At 39.1% G+C, this 7553-nt stretch overlaps 1 pseudogene; it reads left to right on the forward strand.

Moving 5' to 3' along the window:
- Nucleotides 1-1721: 1721 nt before the first annotated feature.
- On the forward strand, nucleotides 1722-2259 carry LOC115853751 (ribulose-phosphate 3-epimerase pseudogene; annotated as a pseudogene).
- The last annotated feature ends 5294 nt before the right edge of the window (nucleotides 2260-7553 follow it).

The raw sequence follows: 7553 nt of genomic DNA on the forward strand, positions 1-7553 counted from the left end.
CAAACACAACAGAGAAAGGGTTGGGCAGCTTCTGAGCAGAACTGAAGCTGCCTGTGTGGGCAGTGCATAGGTCCTTACTTGCTTCAGCATCACCTCCTTTGAGGCAGGGCTCACACTCACAGGCAATGGATCCTACTGAACCCAACCCTCAGGCTTCTAATCCAACAACTGGGGGGGGGGCAGACCCCACCCCTGCCAGGGTGGCAAGAGAGGAAGCCCCATCTCATATCCTGCACAGGCTCTAGATACTACAACACCTACCACACCCCCTGTCCAGGGGATAACAGCCAGCACACCCTGAGGAAAGACGTGACTGGTGTCCATACTGAAACCAGCCCTTGCATGAAAACGCGGGACATACGTAGTCTACACAGGGATGTTCTCACATAAAAACACCCTTTCAAGACCACAGCAGATAACTGTTTCTCTTAAATTCATAGAGACAGAGAAAGTTAAGTAAAATGAAAAGGCAGAGGAACTACACCCAATCAAAAGAACAAGAGAAATCCTCTGAAAGAACAAATTATGAAACAGAGCTCATCTGTCTACTAGACCCCAAGTTCAAAAAGGTGGTAATAAAAATGCTAACCGAACTAAGAAAGATTATCAATAGAAACACAGATCACTGTAACAGGAACTAGAAACTATAAACATGAACCAATAAAAAATAGACAATTCCATTGCTGAGATAAAAACCAATCTAGAAGCAATGAATAGCAGACTAAATGACACAGAAGAATGAATAAGTGATCTGGAAGATAGGATAATGCAAATCACCCAATCAGAACAGCAGACAGAAAGACAAATGAAAAAAAAAAGAAAGAAAGCAACATATAAGATCTATGGGATAATATAAAACATGCCAACCTATGCATAATAGGGGTTCCAGAAGGAGAAGAGAGAGGGAAGGGGATCAAAAAATGTATTTGAAGAAATTATGGCTGAAAACTCCTCAAACCTAAAGAAGGAAACAGATATCCAGGTACAGGAAGCACAGAGAGTCCCAAACAAGATGAACCCAAAAAGACCAAGACACATTATAATTAAAATGGCAAATGTTAAAGAGAGGATTCTAAAGACAGCAAGAGAAAAACAAAGAGTCAGTTACAAGGGAAGCCCCATAAGGCTATCAGCTGATTTCTCTGCAGAAACTTTGCAGGCCAGAAGGGAGTGGCATGATATATTCAAAAAACCTGCAACCTAGGATATTCTAGCCATCAAGATTAGCATTTAGAATAGAAGGAGAGGTAAAGAGTTTCTCAGACAAGCAAAAACTAAAAGAATTCAGCTATACTAAATCTACACTAAAAGAAATATTGAAGGGTCTTCTCTAAATAGGAAAGAAGGGCATCCGGCTGCAAGATTGGCCTGTCCATCCTCAACAGCAACCTGGACAGTTTAGGGGCCGATTACCCGCACCTGGATGCATTTTGTTCCCAACATCACCTCTGGTCACCCTGTGGTAGAAAGCCTCCTAAAGCAGCTAGGCCAGGACCCTTTCTTTCTTTCTTTTTTTTTTTTTTTTTTTGCGGTACGCAGGCCTCTCATTGTTGTGGCCCCTCCCGTTGCGGAGCACAGGCTCTGGACGTGCAGGCTCAGCGGCCATGGCTCACGGGCCCAGCCGCTCTGCGGCATGTGGGATCTTCCCGGACCGGGGCACGAACCCGTGTCCCCTGCATCGGCAGGCGGACTCTCAACCACTGCGCCACCAGGGAAGCCCAGGACCCTTTCTTTGACATGCACATGATGGTGCCCAGGCCGGAACAGTGGGTAAAACCAATGGCTGTAGCAGGAGCCAATCAATATACTTTTCATCTCGAGGCTACTGAGAACCTGGCGGCTTTGATCAAAGACATTCGGGAGAATGGAATGAAGGTTGGCCTTGCTATCAAACCAGGAACTACAGTTGAGTATTTGGCACCATGGGCTCATCAGATAGATATGGCCTTGGTTATGACACTGGAAGCTGGGTTTGGAGGGCAGAAATTCATGGAAGATATGATGCCAAAGGTTCACTAGTTGAGGACCCAGTTCCCGTCTTTGGACAATGAGGTTGATGGTGGAGTAGGTCCTGACACCATCCATAAATGCACAGAGGCAGGAGCTAACGTGATTGTATCTGGCAGTGTCATTATGAGGAGTGAAGACCCCAGATCTGTGATCAACCTGTCAAGAAATGTTTGCTTAGAAGCTGCTCAGAAACGTTCTCTCGATCAATGGAACCACAAGGAGTCCAGTGTTTCTGCTTACGAGATCTAGTTTTTACTGGAAAACAAGAATATTGCCTACCAAATCATACCACAGTTCAGGCAGTGCTGCTTTTCTGAGCAATTATTCATTCCAGTGACTAAAATCCATTTTGCAGAATGTTCCAAGAGGTTAGAAATTGGTGTGTATTACATTTTCAGTGATGCAATTTAAAGATTAGTGTGGTAAAATACCATTTTTACTGCGAGACCTGATTTTTATAAAGAGTAAAAATATGGCAATATCAAGGTTATGAACAGAAATGTGTCTTAATGCCTAAGAAAGGCATATTAGCTACTATGAAAAAAATTTTTTTTCTGAATTTCTAAAAAGAATTTTCTTTGCTTCTTGGCTTTTCTGAAAGCAAAGGAAGTCCGGTTTTTCCTGTTTCATGTCATTTTTGACTTGTGTATGTGCGTGATAACTAAGTTGGGATCTGGCTGGGATGGCTCTTCTAGCTTCAAAAACATCTATTTTTTACTTTGCACCTTATATTTGATACATTAAAAAAACAATGCATTATGAAGTCCAGGGATTTTCAGGTGGTCTGTTGTAAAACGCAGGCACAAGTTTTATCAGGGTGTTTTCTTTGTTAGCTTTGCTCTAGGGGCAGGTTATTCAGTGGTTCTTCCCCCAACCCCCACCCACCCTCCACCAACCCCATTTCCCCTTTTTCTTAATCACACCCGCTATTCTTAAGTACATAAGATGTTTTCCTAGCTCTATGCTAAAAGGAAAGGAAGGCCTCTATTTGGAAGTAATATTAAGTTGAATCCTGACTCTCTTCCCCTTTCTATTTGTTTGACCTTAGCAAACCAATCCAACCAACCTCTCTGAGCTGATTATTAACTGATTTATATATTGAATATAATCATAACAACAGTGGGGGGTTGTGTTGAGGATTAAGAGATACTATTAATTATATATGTAAAGCTTCCACTACTATTCCTAGAATTGTAGGGTAGTAGAATTTGAGGACGCTCAATACAAAGTAGCTATCATATAAATTTATGCTTTGTAGATTATAAAGTATGTTGATATAATCTCATTAAACCTACAAATCAGTCCTAAAAAAAAAAAAAAAGGAAAGAAGCAAGACTCTATAAGAAAGGGAAAATCACAATAGAAAAGGCAATATATGAAAGGATTGAAGATCACTTAAATAAGCCAGTACCAAGATTAAAAAATAATTAAAATTATAAAAGAGGTTATAACCACAATAAACAGTAAAAGGATAAGCATGAAGATGTAAAATAGGATGTCAAAATCACAAAATGTAGGAGAGGGGAGTATAAAATGTAGATCTTTTAGAATGTGTCTGAACTTAAATGACTATCCATTTAAAGCAAGTAGATATAGTTATGGGTCAACATACTTGAAATCTATGGTAAACACAAATGAAAAACATACAATAGCTTCACAAAAACCAAAAAAGAAAGGAACTCAAGTATACAAAAGAAAATCATCAAATCACAAAAAGAAAAACAAAAAGAAGAAGAAATGAAAAAAGAAGAACTACAAAAACAACTGGAAAACAAGGATTAAAATGGAAGTAAGTATATATCTATCAATAATTACTTTAAATGTCAATGGACTAAATGCTCCAATCAAAAGACACAGAATGGCAGATTGGATAAAAAAACAAGAACCTACAATGTGCTGCCTATAAGAGACTCACTTCAGGGCAAAAGTTACACAGATACTGAAAGTAAGGGCATAGAAAAATATATTTCATGCAAATGGAAATGACAAGAAAGTGGGAGTAGCAAAACTCATATCAGACAAAATAGACTTTAAAACAAAGGCCATAAAGAAAGACAAAGAAGGCATTATATAATGATAAAGCAATCAATACTAGAAGAGGATATTACACTCGTTAACATATATGCACCCAATATAGGAGCACCTAAATATATAAAACGAATACTAACAGACATAAAGGCAGAAATTGACAATGATACAATAACAATAGGAGACTTTAACACCCCACTAACATCAATGGACAGATCATCCATATAGAAAATCAACAAGGCAACAGAGGTCCTAAAAGATACAATAAACCAGTTGGAATTAATTGATATCTACAAGACACTACATTCAAAAAACACAGAATACACATTCTTTTCAATTGCTCATGGAACATTATCTAGGATAGACCACATACTAGGTCACAAAATAAGCCTCAACAAATTTAAGAGGGTAGAAATTATTTCAAGCTTCTTTTCTGACCACAATGGAATGAAACTGGAAATCAACCACAGAAAGAAAAATGAGAAAAAAACAAACATGTGGAAACTAAACAATATGCTACTAAAAAAAACCAACGGGTCAGCAGTAAAACCAAAGAAATCAGAAAATACCTCGAGACAAATGAAAATGAAAACACCACTTTACAAAATCTATGTTTTGCAGCAAAAGCAGTTCTAAGAGGGAAGTTCATAGTGATACAGACCTTCCTCAAGAAACAAGAAAAATCACAAAGACCACAAAAGACCTAGAATTGCCAAAGCAATCCTGAGGAAAAAGAACAAAGCTGGAGGTATAACTCTTCCAGACTTTGGACTATACTACAAAGATACAGTAATCAAAACAGTGTGATATTGGCACAAAAACAGACATATGGATCAATGGAATAGAATAGAGAGCCCCAAATAAACCCACACATCTAGGATCAATTAATCTATGACAAAGGAGGCAAGAATATACAATGGGAAAGACAGTCTCTTCAGCAAGTGATGTTGGGAAAGCTGGACAGCCACGTGTAAATCAATGAAATCTGAACATTCTTTCACACCACATTCAAGAATAAACTCAAAATGGCTTAAAGATCTAAATATAAGACATGACACTATAAAACTCCTAGAAGAGAACACAGGCAAAACATTCTCTGACATAAATTGTAGCAATATTTTCTTAGATCAGTCACCCAAGGCAAAAGAAATAAAAGCAAAAATAAACAAATGGAACCTAATCAAAGTTAAAAGCTTTTGCATAGCAAAGGAAACCATCCAAAAACAAAAAGACAACCTACAGAATAGGAGAAAATATTTGCAAACAATATGACTGACAAGGGGTTAATATCCAACATATGTAAACAGCGCATACAACTCAAAATCAAAAAACACAAACAACCCAATTGAAAAATGGGCAGAAGACCTAAATAGACATTTTTCCAAAGACATACAGAAGGCCAATAGGCACATGAAAAGATGCTCAACATTGCTAATCATCAGAGAAATGCAAATCAAAACCACAGTGAGGTATCACCCACACCGGTCAGAAAGGCTTTCATCAAAAAGTCTACAGATAATAAACGCTGGAGAGGATGTGGAGAAAAGGGAACCCTCATATACCATTGGTGAGAATGTAAATTGATGCAGCCACTATGAAAAACAGCATGGAGGTTCTTTAAAAAAACAAAAATAGACCTACCATATGATCCAGCAATCCTACTCCTGGGTATATATCTGGAAAAAACAAAAACTCTAATTTGAAAAGATACATGCACCCCAGTGTTCATAGTAGCACTATTTACAATAGCCATGACATGGAAACAACCCAGTGTCTATCAACAGATGGTTGCTTTAGGAAGATGTGATATATATACATGTATATATGGACTATTACTCAGCCATAAAAAGAATGAAATATTGCCATTTGCAGCAACATGGATGGACCTAGAGAATACCATACTAAGTAGGTCAGTCAGAGAAACACAAATAATATATCACTTATATGTGGAATCTAAAAAATAATACAAATGAATTTATATACAAAACAGAAACAGACTCATAGACACAGAAAACAAACTTATGGTTACCAAAGGGGAGAGGGAAGGCGGGGGAGGGATAAATAAGGAGTATGGGATTAACAGATACACACTATTATATATAAAATAGAAAAGCAACAAGGATTTACTGTATAGCACAGGGAAGTACTCAATATCTTGTAATAACCTATAATGGAATATAATCAGAAAAAATAACTGAATCACTTTGCTGTACACCTGAAACTAACACAATATTATAAATCTACTATAATTCAATTAAAAAACAGGGGAGAGGATCAGCAGGTGGTAGGTCCATTTGTGCCACAATCTATAAACACTTAATAACTGAGTAAAAACATTTCTAATAAACTTCTCGGGCTGTAAAAAATAATTTAGACTCCCTGGCCATTCCCAAGGCTCAGCAGGTGTTCCCTGGGCTCCATATTTTTAACAAGCTCCAGAGAAGATTCTGATGCTTGAGGACACCCTTTGAAAAACCTTGTAGATTTAGCATCTTAAACTTTTCCCTTTTTTTGTCTTTGATTGCAAATTCTTCCTTAGAAGAATCTCAAGAATTGCTCTTTCTTTTCCATTCCCCCTTCCCCTGCCTCATCGTCAGCTGCGGGTCCCGAGCACAATTCCCGGGGCAGGTCAGCTGTCATGTCGGTGTCACTGCCCCTCTGTGGCTCCACTCTGAGATAGAGCCTGCTCAGAGACCCTTCTCTTTCCACCCCAAAATAGAAGGACACTCTTTTCAAGCAACAGTGTTCTCAGCCAGCAGTGGACAGTCTGCACCGAACGTGATCACTGTTCCAAGGGGCTGGGCTGGGGGCAGTGGCAGGACACACCCCATGCAAGTGTCTTTCTCTTTCTCCTTTGTCTTGAAATAAAGCACACAGATTTCAAATTTCCTGTATCCTAGATTTCTCTCTTCTGGAGACACTCTCCAAAAGAGTGGCTTTCAGGGGCCGAACCTCGGGTCTGGGGGCTTGATCTTTGATCCCCAACACCCTTCCCTTTCCTCCCGGGAAGCCCAAGGTCTTTAATGCACTGCGCCCTCTAGAGGCCTGCTGTGGCATGCCAGTTAAATCCCGCGGAGGTTCTCACTACATCTTGACGCCAAATGAAAAACCCAGCGTAAGGAGCCCGTGGTGAAATGGGTCAGGGAAATGGGGAAAACGTTTCAAAGTCGCTGTTTCGCTTAGAAGAAAAATCTTGGCCTTAACTCTGACAACCAGTTTCTCTGGACAGCTCCCAGTTTCTTTAGTACATTTTCGCGTGAAGTTGGTCTGCCCTGTCCCAAAATTTTCTGAGATGCCCAAACGCCTAATTTTCAATTTAGATTCCTTGTTTGTATGAATCTCTCCATAAGTTTGTCAAATCCAGGTTTTCTAGGCTGACTTGATTTTTTTATCCTTTACAAAAAATCTTACTCAATTTAGGATGGGAGAAAAAAAAACCATAAGAAACATCCACACTGCATGGATGCGTTTTCATAAACTCACCTACTGTCTGCAGATAGTTTTTGTGGTGGTCT

Source organism: Globicephala melas, chromosome 9, assembly GCF_963455315.2.
Source record: "Globicephala melas chromosome 9, mGloMel1.2, whole genome shotgun sequence".
In the NCBI taxonomy this organism is placed as follows: domain Eukaryota; kingdom Metazoa; phylum Chordata; class Mammalia; order Artiodactyla; family Delphinidae; genus Globicephala; species Globicephala melas.